The sequence below is a fragment of the Protopterus annectens genome, chromosome 14.part0, assembly GCF_019279795.1.
Source record: "Protopterus annectens isolate FY-2018-M chromosome 14.part0, PAN1.0, whole genome shotgun sequence".
NCBI lineage: Eukaryota > Metazoa > Chordata > Ceratodontiformes > Protopteridae > Protopterus > Protopterus annectens.
In genome coordinates, this window is record NC_056748.1 from 989,311,113 (window position 1) to 989,327,668 (window position 16,556).

Consider the following 16,556-nt stretch of genomic DNA (forward strand, 5'->3'; position numbering starts at 1 on the left):
CCGTTATCCTCCTCTGCACCCACGGCCACATCCAAGCGTCGGGCACCAGTGTCTCAGCCACCCCTGGAGGGTGCCCCTCTTCCTCGGAGGCTTCTTCGGATGCTCCCCACGAAGAAGTCCCTAGGAAAAGATTGTGTAAGAGGAGACACTTGGATTCTCCACAAGAATCCTTGACATCTGATACTGACTTAGATGAGTCAGAAGGGTCCCCTAAGTCACCTTCAGAAGATGTCTCTTTTTCTGACATCTTGGAGATCCTAAAACAGAGAGGTGACTGGCAATCCCTCCCCCCTTCTGAGGATGAGTCAGTTTTGCTGAAGGCATTTGGTGCTCGCCCTTCCTCCTCCTGGGTCACTCCGCCCTTCGATGAGTTAATGGAGTTGATTGCTCGAAGGGCGTGGGAGACACCTGACACGGTGGAACCAGTCCCTAGGAAGCCAAATAAGTACACTACGGCACCACAGGACAAGGCTTACCTCACCAAAGGAGTTCCAGTAGACGCCATGGTGGTGGCAGCGGCCACGAAAAAGGAGATGGAGTCTTCCTCATCTGTCCATCCGCCTAACAAAGATTCTAGGACCATGGACAGATACGGGAAGCGCATTTTCAGTTCAGCGGCTTTCTCTATGCGTTCCCTGAACTATTTGACTCATTTTACACGTTTACAGAGGGATCTGGTCAAAGAGTTGGGAGATACCCTCCAGGGTACTACAGATGCTGCTGTTTCAGAGAAAGTTACAGCACATCTCAACACCCTTACATCCATTGTAAACTCGTCCATGAGGCTGATATCCTCGCAGCCGAAGGATCGAGTAGGGCAGCGGCTTCAGCGATTGCTCTTCGTAGGCAATCCTGGATGCGCTTATGTTCGTTTGCGGAAGCCTTCAAGTCTTCCTTTACTAACCCCCCATTTGATGGAGCCACACTTTTTGGCCCTAAAGTAAAGGAGACCCTTACCCGGTGTGAACAGGAGGGAAAGACTCTGTCTGCTGTCGGAGTCCATTTTTCCACCCCTTCCAGACCGTACCCCAAAGGGCAACGTGGTGGGAAAATGTGGTTTAGAAAACCCCAAGGATCTTTCCCAAACACACAGGGTGATGCCCCCTCTAGAGGCAGAGGGGGGGGCAGAGGTGGAAGACGCCCTGGCGGCAGAGGCGGTCCGCAAAACCAAGGTGACAGGGATAACCTCCCTGGCAAACCTTTTCAGCACTCCTGAGAGGAGGCCCGACTGTCCTGCTCTGGAGGCAGTCGGGGTCGCTAGCTTTATACCCTCAGGCCTGGCAAAACCTTTCTTCAGACAATTGGGTAAAAGCGTTGTTACCAGAGGTTACAAAATCCCATTTCTATCCACACCCATTCCAAAGAAAACTCCCAGATGTACCACCCCATCTGCGAGACCCAGCAGCTACAGAAATTTCAAAGCTGCTAGAAAAAGAGTCATCCAACCAGTCCCAGCGGACCAAATAGGATTCGAACTTACTCAAGGTTCTTTTAGTTCCAAAGAAAACAGGGGACTGGAGGCCGATTCTGGACCTAAGCCATCTCAACACCTTTGTCAAGAAGGAAAAGTTCCGAATGGTCACGCTTCAATCGATCCTTCCATTCTTACGGAAGGGCGACTGGATGTGCTCGATAGATCTGAAGGACGATACTACCACATCAAAATGGCCAGGGTGTCCAGGGATCATTTGCGCTTCGGCTGGGAGCCAGTCACTATCAGTTTCGAGCCCTGCCCTTTGGTCTGACTACAGCCCCCAGGGTCTTCACCAAATGCATGGCAGTGGTAGCGTCTCATCTGAGGCGCCTAGGATTCCAGGTGTTTCCGTATCTGGACGACTGGCTCCTGTCTGCCACCACCAGGCGTCAACTGATACAAGCCAGGGATTACACCCTACAACTTTGTACACACCTTGGAATTTCAGTAAATTTCAAAAAATCTTTGCTACAGCCATCACAGCATATCTTATTCATAGGAGCGGAATTAGATACGCACCTTTTAGTTCTAAAACTTCCTACAGAAAGAATAGTAGCACTTCAAATCAACATTTCCCTTCTGCTGTCGTCCAGAAAGTCACCGGCAAAAATTGTTCTGAAAGTCTTGGGTCTCATGGCAGCTTCTCTCATTGCGATACCATTGGGAAGACTGCACATGAGAGTGCTACAATGGCTTCTGTTTGCACAATGGTCATTCCAACAGCTTCCACTGACTCACGAAATATTGATAACGAAAACATGCAAATCACACCTAATGTGGTGGTTACAGACTTGCAACCTATCCAGCGGAAGACCATTTGTGCTACCCGCACCGTCAGCGACGATAACCACGGACGCTTCCCTGATAGGGTGGGGGGGCATCTTTCAGGGACAGACAGTCCAAGGCGAATGGACCAATCTGGAGTACAATCTGCACATCAATGTTCTGGAGTTGAGGGCAGTTTTTTGGCGTTGCAACACTTTGCTCCCCTTCTTCCTCCAGGGACCATTGCAGTTCAGATGGACAACATGTCCGTAGTCTGGTACATAAACAAGCAAGGGGGAACCAGGTCTTACCAACTATGCAGAGAGGCCATGAGAATTTGGCAATGGGCAGAGTCCACCGGTCGCTTTCTGATCGCAACGCATATCCCGGGGTCATCCAACGTCATAGCCGACAGGCTGAGCAGGGCAATACTATTGCCTCACGAGTGGTCCCTCAAACAGTCAGTTGCGAGAAGGATTTTTCGCAAATGGGGCCAGCCTACCTGCGATCTGTTTGCGTCTCCAATGAACGCCAAATGCAGGAGCTACTTTGCCCTATTACCCCTCCAGGGAAGTCCCCAGGGACGCGCTGGTGCACGATTGGCCCCCGGGTCTCCTATATGCTTTTCCTCCATTTCCCCTGATTGCAAAGTTTCTACAGAAAGCCAACAACCTTCAGGGGACTATTATTCTCATTGCTCCGTTCTGGCCTCGTCAAATTTGGTTCCCCTTTCTATTACATCACCGCATTCGGGGACCTTGGATGCTGGACCCAGAGCCAGATCTACTGACTCACTCGTCAGGAGTTCCTCACCCATCTCTAGAATCTCTCCATCTAGCAGCTTGGCTGCTCCGCTTCCCTTTCTAGCCAGGTCGGTTCCCCTTACATCGGCGGTTCAAGATATTTTAGTAGCTTCTCATAAAGTTTCCACTACAAAGACTTACACCAGTAAGTGGAAACGTTTTGTCTTTTGGGTGAAGTCACATCATTTGGACCCTGTTATAGCTCCGTTAAACAAGGTTTTAGAGTTCTTGACTGAACTATTTCATGAAGGAGCTTCCCCGGCTACTTTAAGAGTACAGTTAGCTGCCATTTCTAACTATCATGTAGAGGAATGTGGTGCGCCTATTATGGCTCACAGACTTTGTAAAGCTTTTTTAAAAGGTTCTTTTCACATCAGACCACCAGTCAGAAGTCCGACATCACCGTGGAATTTGAACCTGTTGCTCTCTAAGTTGATGTTGCCACCCTTTGAACCAGCCTCAAGTTGCACATTGAAATTTTTGTCATGGAAAACTTTATTTCTAGTGGCCATTACATCTGCTAGACGAGTGTCTGAGCTTCAGGCCCTTTCTGTCAAACATCCTTATTTAATATTTCATTCTGACAGAGTATCCCTACGCACTAATCCATCCTTTCTCCCCAAAGTTTGTTCTTCTAGTAATATTAATCAGTCCATTGAATTACCCACCTTCTTTAAGAACCACTCTAATAAACTGGAGTATATGTTGCACAAACTGGACGTCCACAGACAACTCAGATTTTATTTGGATAGAACAAAAGATCATAGGAAATCTGATCAACTATTTCTAGCCTTTGCTGACAGCAGAAAGGGTCTTGCAGTTACGAAACGAACTCTTTCTAAATGGCTAACTGACTGTATCACATATGTTTATGAGGCCTCTGATCAAACATTATCAGCAAAACCCAAAGGACATTCCACCAGATCAGTTTCTACATCTTTGGCTCACGCAGCTCGCTTACCACTAGACACTATTTGTGCGGCTGCTACTTGGGCTAAACCACATACATTTATCTCTCATTACAAAGTGGACAGGGTTTCTAGGGATAGGGCAACCTTTGGTTCCACTGTGCTCAAAAACGTTCTCCCTTGAGTTCCTCAGGATCATGGAGCTAGGGACGCTACCCATGTGTAAGAACAAAGGCGAGATTGAACACTCTCACATAAAGAAGTTATGTCCTTACCATAACGTTCCATGTGGAGTGTTCATCTCGCCTTGGTTATTACACTCCCACCCTTCCCACCCTTAGGAAGAACGTTCGATTTGGTGCCTGGTCTGGAGTATTCTCCTTCTGCTGTTGCAGTATTAGTATTACTATCATACCCTTGGTATGTTTGTATATATGTACTTTTATGTATATAGTTGGCATGTGTGCGTGCTTTATGTCTGGTTTGCTTGCAAACTAGATCTGAGGTAAAGGCAGAGGGGGATTGTGGGTATTAGATGTCCTCGAGCTTCTTCTCGATGCAGAGCTTGCAGTCGGCCGGCACGGAGCCGAGGATCGGCTCCGAACCCATGTGTAATAACCAAGGCGAGATGAACACTCCACATGGAACGTTATGGTAAGGACATAACTTCTTTTTTCTGTACTTCCAAAAAGCAGGACCTCTTGAATGAGAATATTCTTGTTCACTTCTGCACATATCATTTTTCAATTTTGTTAAGTATTCCCTGGTTTGGTGTGTACTGAGACTGTGACAGAATTGTAGCATTTCTACAGCATGGTGTGTAGTTGAAGGGAAAAGGCCATGAAGGCACTCATTCTTTGATCAGTAAACATTTCAGCAACACAGGACTGCTCACAGGTGTCATTCCTCAGTACGCTGTTGCTAAGTGACAACCATTTTGTTTCTAAGTAACAACAGTGACAAGGAATGACCTAGGGACTGTATTTACAATGTGCTTCTTTATACAGCAGTTTACTATGCTGGTCAATATTTGACCACTTCTCATTTGGATATGCAGCATGATGGCTGTGAGATGACATTCACTGTCATCTGCTTCGGTTCACCTAGTTGCCAGTCACCTCTTTGTCATGGAGTAGAATCAGTGGAAACTAACCGAGACTTATCTGGAACAGTGTTACAACATGACATGCAAATCACTGCAGCAAGCAAATTAGCATATGGCAAGATCTAATCACAATTATGTGTCCACTGCAATGCCTTTTATTCAAGAAAACATGATGCATCACAGGCAGGCATGAAAAAAGCACATTCTAGAAGGGCTGCTTTCACTACTGCTGCATATGTTCAGAATGTCTATGTTCAGCATGTGAAGCTAGGATCTGGACATCACTCCATAAAGTCTCTAAATAATACAAGCTAGACATCCAACCATAGCTCTCAACCTTACATCTCTAAAATGAGGAACACTATCTCTCATACTATGGAACAAATGGGCATACTGTGGAAGACTTACTAACAGCTTTCTAACAACTTCAACTAGGATGCTCACAGGATGGTTAAAAAGTGCTAATTTTTACTTATAGAAATTTCTTTTGATGAATGTGTACGATTCAATTCTATTTAACAAGGAAATCAGTTTAAAAAATGCATAGCAGTGAATGTGTGATAGACACTTTCAGTGTGGAACTTGGAATATGAACTTTTTAAGACCCAAAATGAGAAATGTTCTTCATAATCAGGTGCACTTGAGAAGTATGCACCCTACCTATAAATGAGGCAGAACATGGTAAGAAAATGTTGCTGTGGATATTGTCATAGCTTACCATACACCTAGATCAGTTGAAAAGTATTATTGGGAAGCTGATAATCAGTTATAATGCAACTTCATTCTAGCTGAAGAAATAAAGCACAATTTTGTGAGGTACTCACCAGAATGAGATTTTAATGAGAAAGACAAAGTACTGTAGATATCCCCCCAGTGTCTAACTCTTGTTAGCCTACCAGCTATGAACAGTATGCAGTTATCATGTATTCAGAGAAAAAGAAGTTTTGTCTTTCCATAACGTTCCATCTGAGTTGTTGATCCTCGTTCAGTCATTACTGATGGGTATGAACCGAGCCGGCCATTTCACAAGCTCGCGACAGCCACAAACTCTTGAGCTAAAGTTTTCCCAGCATGCCCCTCTCCCTGTTACCTCAGATGCAGTTTGCAAGTCGATAAGAAGTAGAGGCTATCTGTGGTCAAATGACCTACCATAACAGGATGATGAGATCCAATATAAGCCTTAGAAGGGGGTTGGAGGGAGGGACGTAATGACTGAACAAGGATCAACAACTCAGATGGAACGTTATGGTAAGACATAACTTCTTTATCTGAAGTTGTTAATCCTCATTCAGTCCTTACTGATGGGACAGAGTCCCCAGCTACCTTTATTCTTGGGAGGGTCTTATGGAAGGACATTCCTGAGCACCATGGAACCAAAGGAGGCTCTTCTTTTGGAAGACAAATCTAATTTGTAATGACTGATGAAGGTATGAGGTCTAGCCCAAGTTGCAGCTGCACAAATTTCACTTAGAGAGGCTCTAGCATGAAAGGCAGCTGAAGTTGCTACTGATCTTGTAGAATGAGCCCATACAGTAGTAGGTAAAGGAGTATTATGCTTTTGGTAGATAAATGTAACACAGTCTTTTAACCATTTACTCAAAGTGACCTTAGATATAGCACATCCTAATCTAGGTCCAGATAAAAACTAGAAACAACTGATGAGATTTGCGATAGGATTTAGTTCTGCCCAAATAGAAAGGTATTTGTCTATGAATGTCTAGAGTATGCAGGCAATACTCTTCTCTGCTTGAAAGATTAGGAAAGAAAAATTAGGTAGGTATGTTTGATGCACAAAGCTTGAAGTTCCAAAATACGTCTGGCAGAAGTAATGGCGACCAGAAACAAGGTTTTCCATGATAGAAATTTAAGGACGCAAGAAGAGGCTGGTTCATGGGGTGACGCTGTCAGGGCTTGCAAAACTAATGACAGGTCCCAATGTTGTGTTGTTTCTCTGAATGGGGGTTTTAAGTGAATCACACCTTTTAGAAAGGTTTTACGAAACTTGTGTGACATAAGAGATGAGTCTTGGTAACCATTGTGAAAATTAGATAGGGCAGCCAAGTGAACTTGAATGGTAGATGCTGACAATCCAGTCTGGAAAAGGTTTGAAAGATATTCGAACACCACAGAAACAAGAGCCGAGAAAGGATCCATCTGTTTATCTTTTAACTAGATTGTAAATCTTTTCCACTTGCAGAGGTATGTACTTCTGGTGGAAGATTTATGAGAAGCAATTACTCTGTCATGCACTGGGGAAGAAAGGTTATGCTGCCTGGCTATTACCGGAAGTGGAGGAACCAAGCTGTGAGCTACAGGCTGTTCAAGTTGGAGTGAATCAGGGTCTGCGGATATCAACTCTGGGGTTGGATTGGGAATCCACGGTCGATCTAGCAGGTGAGGGCATAGAAAGGGAAACCAAATCTGACGAAGCCAGCATGGTGCAATGAGGATTACTTTGCTCTTCAACTGGTGGGCTTTCTTTAGGAACTGTGGCAGGAACTGTGGAATGAGGGGAAGACAGGGAAATGCATAAAGCAGACCCGAAGGCCAATCCTGGACTACAGCGTCCCTGGGTAACTTGTCCCCAAGGAGGACCAGGGCGAAGTAATTGCTGCATTTGTAGTTGGTCGGGGAAGCAAAGAGGTCGCAGCAAGGGTAACCCCAGCGGTTGAAAAACTCCGCCGCCATTAGAGGATTCAGGAACCACTCGTGAGGTTGTAGAATACACCTGCTCAAACTGACCGCTATCACGTTGGAACTCCCAGGAATGTGCATTGCTATCAGAAAGTGGTTGGTAGCCATCACCCATGGCCATATCCTCAAGGCCTCCCGACAAAGTGGGTATGATTTGGTTCTGCCTTCTTTGTTGATGTACAAGACTACTGACATGTTGTCTGACTATATTGCAATAGTCCCTGACAGACGGCGAGTGTGGAATGCTTGCAACACTAGAAGCACTGCCCTCAGTTCTAGGACATTAATATACACGACCATGTGCCTTGAACCATCCTTCCCTGAAATAGGCTCCCTCACCCCATCAGGGAGGCGTCCGTGGTCACTGTGGCCTTGGGCAGCTGGGGAGGAGTGAAGGAACGAGACCACAGTTGGGGATTTTGAAACATCCACCAGACTAAGTCTTGTTTGCATCTTTGTGTTATTTGAATCTTGAATGACAGGGGGTACTGAAAGGGATACCACTGGGTGAGCAGTTATCACTGTAGTAATCTCATGTGGAATCTCGCAAGGGGAACAATAGTGAACGAAGCTGCCATGGAACCCAACAGCTGGAGGACAGAATGCGCTGTGGATTTCTGTTGAGAGAGTATTGGTATCAACTGTTCTTTTATTCTTTGAATTCTGTGATCGGGGAGAGATGCTTTGCAATTTTTTTGTGTTCAGTAAATCCCAGATGAATTCTACACACAGAGAAGGAGTTAGGTTGGACTTCTGCCAGTTAAGGAAGATCCCTAGTCTTTGTGTTGTGTGAAGAGTAAATGCTAGGGCTTTTTCCAACTGAAGCCTGGTGGGGCGGTAATGAGCCAGTCATCTAAATATGGAAATACTTGGAATCTTTGAAGTCGCAGGTGTGCTGTGACGACTGCCATGCACTTGGTGAACACTGTGGGGGCCTTATACAGTCCGAAGGGCAGTGCTCAGAACTGGTAATGGACTGGCTCCTGCACGGAAGCGAAGAAATCTTCTTGATGGTCTGTCCACCTTGATGTGGTAGTACGCATCTTGAAGATCTATCGAGCACATCCAATCATCTCTTTCCAACAGTGGAAGGATAGACTGTATCGTGACTATCTGGAATTTCTGTACATTTACGAATTTGTTTAACACACTGAGATACAAAATTGGTCTCCAGTCCCCTGTTTTTTTTTGGCACCAAAAAAAGTCTTGAGTAGAATCTGGATCCTATCCAGTTTGAGGGAACTATTTGGATGACTTTTTTTTCTAGAAGCTTAAAAATTTCTAGTGCTGCTTCTCCCCTTTGACTGGGTGGAACGTCGGGTAAGTTTCTGGGGGAGACAGGACAAAGATTGAAGGGGATGTGATAACCTCTGGTTATTATCCGTTGTACCCAATAATCGGTAGTGATGGTTAACCAGGCAGAAGGGTACAAGCAGAAACGTTCCCCAACTGTTTCCAGAGGAAAGCAGCTGAACTGCTCCTCAGGAACGCTGATGGGTTTGGCCAGAGAAAGAATCTCTGGAACCCTGGTTACATGGACCTCCCCTACCCCGAAAAGGGCGTGTTCCATTAGAGTTTCCCCCCTGCCTCTAGGGGAAAACTCAGCTTGTGTGTGTCACGGAAAGAACCTTGAGATTTTTGTGCCACATTTTTCCACTCTTTTGGTTTCTAGAGAAACTCCTTTGAGGGGGGTAGAAACGGACACCCACGGCAGAAAGGGTCTTAATGTCCTGCTCGCATCTAGCCAGTGTGTCTTTTACTTTGGGTCTAAACAAAGAAGAGGCTTCTAAGGGAGCATTCACAAAGGAAGCCTTGAAGGGTTCCACGAAGTCACACAGGTGCATCCAGGCATAACGTCTCATGACTATGACTGCACCCACCGATCTAGCAGCTCCTTCTGTGGCATGGAAAATGTGACGCACAGAATAGTTGGAAACTGATTCAAGGGTGGCTAACTGTGAGGCCACTTTGTCACGGACCTCATCAGAAACAGCTCCAGCCAGGGTTTCAGAAAGCTCAGATATCAAATCTCTCTAAAGCCTGGAGAAAAGTGCCATATAATTCAAGGACCTAACTGCAAAGGTGGATAACGCAAAAACACGCTTTCCTTATCTGTCCACCACCCAAGATTCCTTGTTGGATGGTGGACAGTCTGGCTCTCTTCTGCCAGTTCCTTTTTTTTTTCTAGCGGCCACCACCATCTACTGGAAGACCTTTAGACCAGTGAGGGTCAGTTTCAGGTGGAGATAGTATTTTGTCTTCAGTAAGGGACTCTTCTGGAGAGATCATGTGCACACACTCTTGCGGTGAACTTTCCCAGGGGGAGAAGCTGAGGAAGACTGTGCAGAGTGGGTCTCCTGTGGGAGTGTATCCTGGGGCTCCAGTGCCCGGTGTCCGATAGGAGTGGGTGGTGTCAACTGCAGCTCAGAGGAGGACAGATTCTGACAGTACAAGGCTGCCCACTGAGGCTAGTGCCTTCTCCATGACCTGGAAGGCTGGTCCACCTGAGGAGGAATGGGAGCCCGGAACCGTACAGGACAACGATGGAACCGGGGTCACACCCTGCCCCTGCAAGCCAGCTCCAAGGGCTGAAGCCTCTGGATGCCCATGAGGCGAAAAGTAACCAGTGCCACAGATAGAATACTGAGAAGTGACTGGAGTGATCTGGATCTCTGGCCACGAAGGCAATGGCGATTCCAAAGCGAGGTCTACAAATGGAGCTGCAGGAAGGGTTGTCTCTGCCGGATATAAGGGCTTCAAGGCAGGGGTAGGAGTTGAAGGAGAAGAATAGATAGGTGTATGTGGGGAAATATGGTCACCTCCAATGGGCAAATTGGTCCTGGAGGGTGGTATTCCTCCGGCGGACAGCAATTGATCAACTAAGCGCACTATATTATGCTCAGAAAGGCTTCTAGAGGATCTCATAGACAGCCCTGAAGGGGAAACTAGTCTTTCAATAAATGGCAAAGAAAAGGTATCTACACCAAAGACAATGGTGTAGTAATGGTCTGTACCACCGAGGATGGTATTAAAGGCTTCTGCACCGAAAAAGGGGGTGGTTGGTGCCGAGGACATAGCCTGTACAGACAAGGTCGGTGCTGTAATATGTGTCGGTATCAGCACTGGTATCGAAGGTGTCCTTACCGAAGAGAGAATGGTCGGTGGCGAGAGAATTGCCTGCACTGACATCATAGGTGCCGTGGTAAATGTCGGTGCCGAAGCTGACACCGAAAGAGTCTGCACAGAGACATACGTCGGTGCCGAGGTAATGTGCATCAACGAAATAGTCGGTGCCGAGAAAGACTACACCGGAAAAAAACATTGGTGTAGAGGTAGACTGAACTGAGGAGTAGCTCGGTTCCAAAAAAGGTCTGCACCATGCTCGGTGCCGTAAAGCTTTGCACCGAAGTAGTTGTCAGCCAAGAAAGATAGCACCGTGAGCTTCAGAGCCAAAGAAGTCAATTCTGGAGATATGGTCAATTTCAGTTTCTTACATCTCAGTTCCTTAGGATCTCCGGCGGGAGACAAAGGAAGAGACTTAGCCTGTTTTTTTTTTTTTTTTTGTCATCACTCTTTTTGTGGGTTTTAGGAGGGGTTGAGGCTTCAGTCCCAGAAATAGCCTCGCTGAAAGCAGATTTTAGTAAACCTTTAAGTTTGTTTTTCTTTTCAGTTAAGTCCAGTTAGAGAAATATTTACATATGCCACCTGGCGGCTCAACAGTTAAGAGGGACACACCCAAACGGTATACACATAGGACATGAGTGTCAGAAATTGCAATCTTCTGACTACAATCCAAACATCCCTAAAGAACGAGAATAATCAAGTCTAAAGTATGAAGGAATACCAGCAATGGTAAAAGTAATACCTAAAAAGGTAAAAAAAAAGCTAGAAAAGGTATAGATAAATGCGATAGTGTCGTACATATGTATAGAGTTCAAGGGCTGAGAAAAAAAGGTTTTGAAAAATCCGAAGATTTATCAGAAAAAGATACTTAGCCCAAGAGTAGTGGCTTGACACGGCTGATTAGCGACGCGGCAAACAAAATCTGAGATAACAGGGAGAGGGGCATGCTGGGAAAGCTTTAGCTCGAGAGTTTGTGGCTGTTGCAAGCTTGTGAAATGGCCGGCTAGGTTCCGATATCGGAAGCGAATAACCATCAGTAAGGACTGAACAAGGATTAACAACTTCAGATCCACAGTTACCACATACTCCCATAAGTCTGAACAGCTTCTTATTAGAAGAACTGAATATGCCATAAACAATCTCTACAACAGGAGGAGGAAACTGATGCAAAATAAGGTGAAGTCCCAAGACTGGAAAAACTCTCTTATCAACCTCAACAAAAAGTTGAGATCCCTTATCAAATCCTCTAAAGCTAGCTATGAAAACAGAATTGCAGCAGATAGTAAAGAAAACCACAAGGCCTTCTATAGTTATGTAAAGAATCTCCACAGTAATACCAAGATTTGCTCTGAGCTACTGCACAATGGTACCTCCTACACCAAGCCAACAGATATTGCCAATATATGGGCCAACATATTCAGTGCCAACTCCCCCCCCCCCAAGGGACCAGTCACAATACCAGTAGATTGCCAGGCACCCAGTATTACTGCAGCACAGGTTAAAACAGCACTGTCCAAAACCAAGAATACAGCTTCTATGAGACCTGACAATATTCCTGGCTGTGTTCTACATGAACTACAGAGTGAACTGGTAACTCACCTGTGTGCCCTGTTCAATCACAGCCTCAGCTCAGGCTTTGTCCCTACCAAATGGCATACTGCTACAGTCATCCCTCTCCACAAAGGAGGAGTGACTACAGACCCTGGGAACTACTGCCCCATTAGCCTGACGAGTCTGCTATGCAAAGCTATGGAATGCATCATCATGGACCTAACAAACAAGGATACAAGGGATCTCCAAACTCTGGATCCTACACGGTTTGGTTTTGTGAAAGGTAGATCATGCCTGCTCAACTTGGTCAGCTTTTTTGAGTCAGTCATCAGAGCTGTGGATGAAGGCAAGGTGGTTCATACAGCCTACCTTGATATGGCAAAAGCCTTTGATACCATTCCCCACGCAAGAATCACAGAAAAACTCACTAAGCAAGGCATCAACCCCTATATCACTAGGTGGGTTGCAAACTGGCACACAGGTAGAACCCACAGTGTGAAAGTAGCTGACTCCAGGTCCCGACCAGTCACGAGTGGAGTCTCACAGGGTTCGGTCCTGGGTCCTCTCCTGTTTGGTATCTACTTCTCTGAAGTCCAGGCCAACATGAAGGGACTCTGGCTGACAAAGTTCGCAGACGACTACAAGTTGGGAGCTATTATTAACTCCCCGAGTGATGTTGACATCCTACAGAAAGGCCTCACTGAGACCAACGACTGGTGTCAGAACCATGGCCTTCAGGCTCAATACCAAAAAATGTGAGGTCATCCCCTTTGGGAAAAACCCGGTTCCCATGAATTACCACATTGATGGTAGTCCACTGAAGACAGAAGGCGTTATAAGAGATCTGGGAACACAGGTTGACAGCAACCTCTCTTTTGACCACCACACTGCCACTGTGGTCAGAAAGTCCTTCTATGTGTCACATCTCATTACTAAGGATCTTGCATCCGGGAAGAAAGAGGTCATTGTCTCCGTCTACTCGTCCCTCATTAAGCCAATCACTGAGTACAATGCCCCATTTGGCATGTACCTCACTAAACACCTGCAACAACTGGAGAGGCCGCAAAAATGCCTCACAAAGAGGATCCTAGGCCTTAAACATTTGTACTATATGAACAGACTAAAAAAACTCCAACTATTCTCTGTCTCATATCGCCTACTTAGAGGCAATTTCTGCTTGACTTACAAAGCCATGTCTGACCCAGCTCTGTTAGAAATGCTACATCTAAAGAAATCCCAATCCCACTGCACCACACGCTCCAGAGACCTCAACCTCATTACCACAATCAACAGAACATGCTGGAGGGACAGTTTCATAACCCAGAGACTGTCCACGCTATGGAATAGACTTCCCATACATGTCAGGCAGAGCACCTCACTGGCCTTCTTCAAGAGAAATCTTGATGAGTGGATGGGAAATAGAAAATTCACCCCAGGGATCACTCCAGTGGCTTTACTCGGCAGAGGCACTGGGAACTAAGGTCGGGTGGCAAGATGCTAGGGTAATCCTATGGGCTAGGCTTGTAAAGGCCGCAGGACCATTAGCCTAGTACACACCCATGGAGCAAGTAAAACAGCTTTTATAAGGGGTATACATCAACTAACATCAAAGATAATAGCTATTACATTTAAAAAGAACAACTTTAAAATACTTGAAAAAGGACTTGATGATGCCTCACATTGGTAATTGTAAGTCTATTTGTTATACAAATGTAGCCATCTTTAAAAGTGTAGGACTATCAACAGTATGAAGTTCTGTCAGTTACCCGGAAAAAAGTGGCAGCTAACGGAGCTTAGGCAAGGCAGTGAGGGACCAGTGAAAATGCTGAATATCCTGCCAGAGAAAGAATACGAACCACTACCCACTGTCAGAAGAAAGAAACTGTTGCAAAAAAAGAGTAAAATCCCATGAATGGAGGAACTCCGTGGTCAGCCTCAGTAAGAAGCTGAGATCCCTCATAAAATCCTCCAAAGCTAGTTATGAAAACAAAATTGCCAATAATTCTAAAGACAACCACAAAGCATTCTATAGCTATGTCAAGAATCTCAATGGCAACACTCAGATCTGCTCTGAGTTACAGCACAATGACACTAAATATACAGAACTAACTGATATTGCAAACATCCTGGCAGATAGGTTCAGTGCTAACTTTACCCCCTAAAAGCCCCATCTTTATACCGGAAGAATGCAAAGTTCCTGTAATCACAGCTCCACAGGTAAAAACCTCACTCTCCAAAGCCAAGAACATAGCATCCATGGGACCTGACAACATCCCAGGCTGCCTTCTACATGAACTACAGAATGAACTGGCACCCCACCTAAGTACCATGTTCAATCATAGCCTCACCTCAGGCTTTGTGCCCATTGAATGGCGCACCGCGACAGTTATCCCACTCCACAAAGGGGGGGGGGGGCCACAACAGACCCCGGGAACTACCGCCCCGTTAGCCTAACCAGCCTCGTCTACAAGGCCATGGAACGTATCATCATGGAAATCATAAATAAAGACATTGGAGATCTCCAAGCTCTGGACCCCACACAGTTTGGGTTTGTAAAAGGCAGATCATGTCTCCTAAACCTGATAGACTTCTTTGAAGTAGTCACCAAAGCCATAGATGAGGGTAAGGTGGTTCACACAGCCTATCTAGCTCTCGCTAAGGCGTTCAACACCATCCCCCACTCTGGAATTACAGATAAACTCACTAAACTAGGTTTAAATCCCTATGTCACGAGATGGGTTGCCAACTGGCTTACTGACAGAACCCACACTGTCAAAGTAGCAGACTCCACATCAGACTTCAGACAAGTGGAGTACCACAGGGTTCAGTCCTGGGTCCTCTCCTGTTTGGTATCTACTTCTCTGAAGTACAGGCTAACACAGAAGGTCTTTGGCTAACTAAATTCGCAGATGACTGCAAACTAGGAGCCATAATCGAGATTCCTAACGATGTGGACATCCTACAAAAGGGCCTCACTGAGACAGATGCCTGGTGTCAAAGACATGGTCTCAAGCTCAATGCCAAAAAGTGCATTGTTATCCCCTCTGGTAAAAACTCTGTACCCATGAACTACGACATAGGCGGTAGTCTACTTAACACCGAAAGTGTGATAAGAAACCTTGGGACACAGGTGGACAGTAGTCTCTCCTTTGATAATCACAACGCCACAGTGGTCAGGAAATCCTTCTACGTGGCACACCTCATCACAAAAGGTTTTTCATCCAGAAAAAAAGAGGTCATTGTTCCCCTCTACTCATCACTCTTTAGACCCATTATAGAGTACAACGCCCCTTTTGGTATGCACCTCACAAGACATCTACAACAACTGGAAAGGCCGCAAAAATACCTCACAAAGAGGATTACTGGACTCAAACAGATGCCTTACACAGACAGTCTCAAACAATTCCAGCTTTACTCCATCGCATATCGCCTACTCAGAGGCGATCTCTGCCCAACATACAAAGCTATGTCAAACCCAGAGCTATTGGACATGCTCCACTTAAAGAAATCCCAATCCCTCCGAGCTACACGCTCTAGGGACCTAAACTTTGTCACCACAATAAACAGAACATGCTGGAGGGATAGATTCCTGTCCCAGAGACATCCCATACTCTGGAACAGACTACCTATCTATGTCAGAGCTCCTCATTAGCACTCTTCAAGAAAAATCTTGATGATTGGATGGGTAATAGGAAATTCACCCAAGGGATCACTTCTGTGGTTCTGCTTGACAGGGGCACAGGAAAATTATTTTCTTGGGTGGCAAAAGCCAGGGTACCTTTTTGGCTAGGCTTGTAAAGGCCCTAGGGCCAATAGCCTAGTACCTACCTATGAACCTATAAACCCTGTTCAAGCTCCTTTTCCTGGAACTGAAACACATTCAGTGTCCATGTGTATTTATTTTGATTTCTTTATTCAATAACAGACACTTTTTAGCCTCATATCAATAACAGATAGAACACTACAGGTCATCAAGCAAGCATACTTCCCTCCCCTGACAAACCCACAGTAAAAACAATGTCTACTTATTAATCCAAGCTGTCAGTATCACTGGCAAAAATGAATAAAGTGCTGTCAGCCCAATCCTGAAATATATTTATTTTGTCAACTGTATTCTTATAACATAGATCTTA

At 45.5% G+C, this 16,556-nt stretch overlaps 1 protein-coding gene across 2 annotated transcripts in view; it reads right to left on the minus strand.

Annotated features, from left to right (window-relative positions):
- Positions 1 to 16,556, minus strand: part of TUBGCP2 (tubulin gamma complex associated protein 2) — a 1,158,397-nt gene that overhangs the window by 321,902 nt on the left and 819,939 nt on the right. The window lies entirely within an intron of this gene.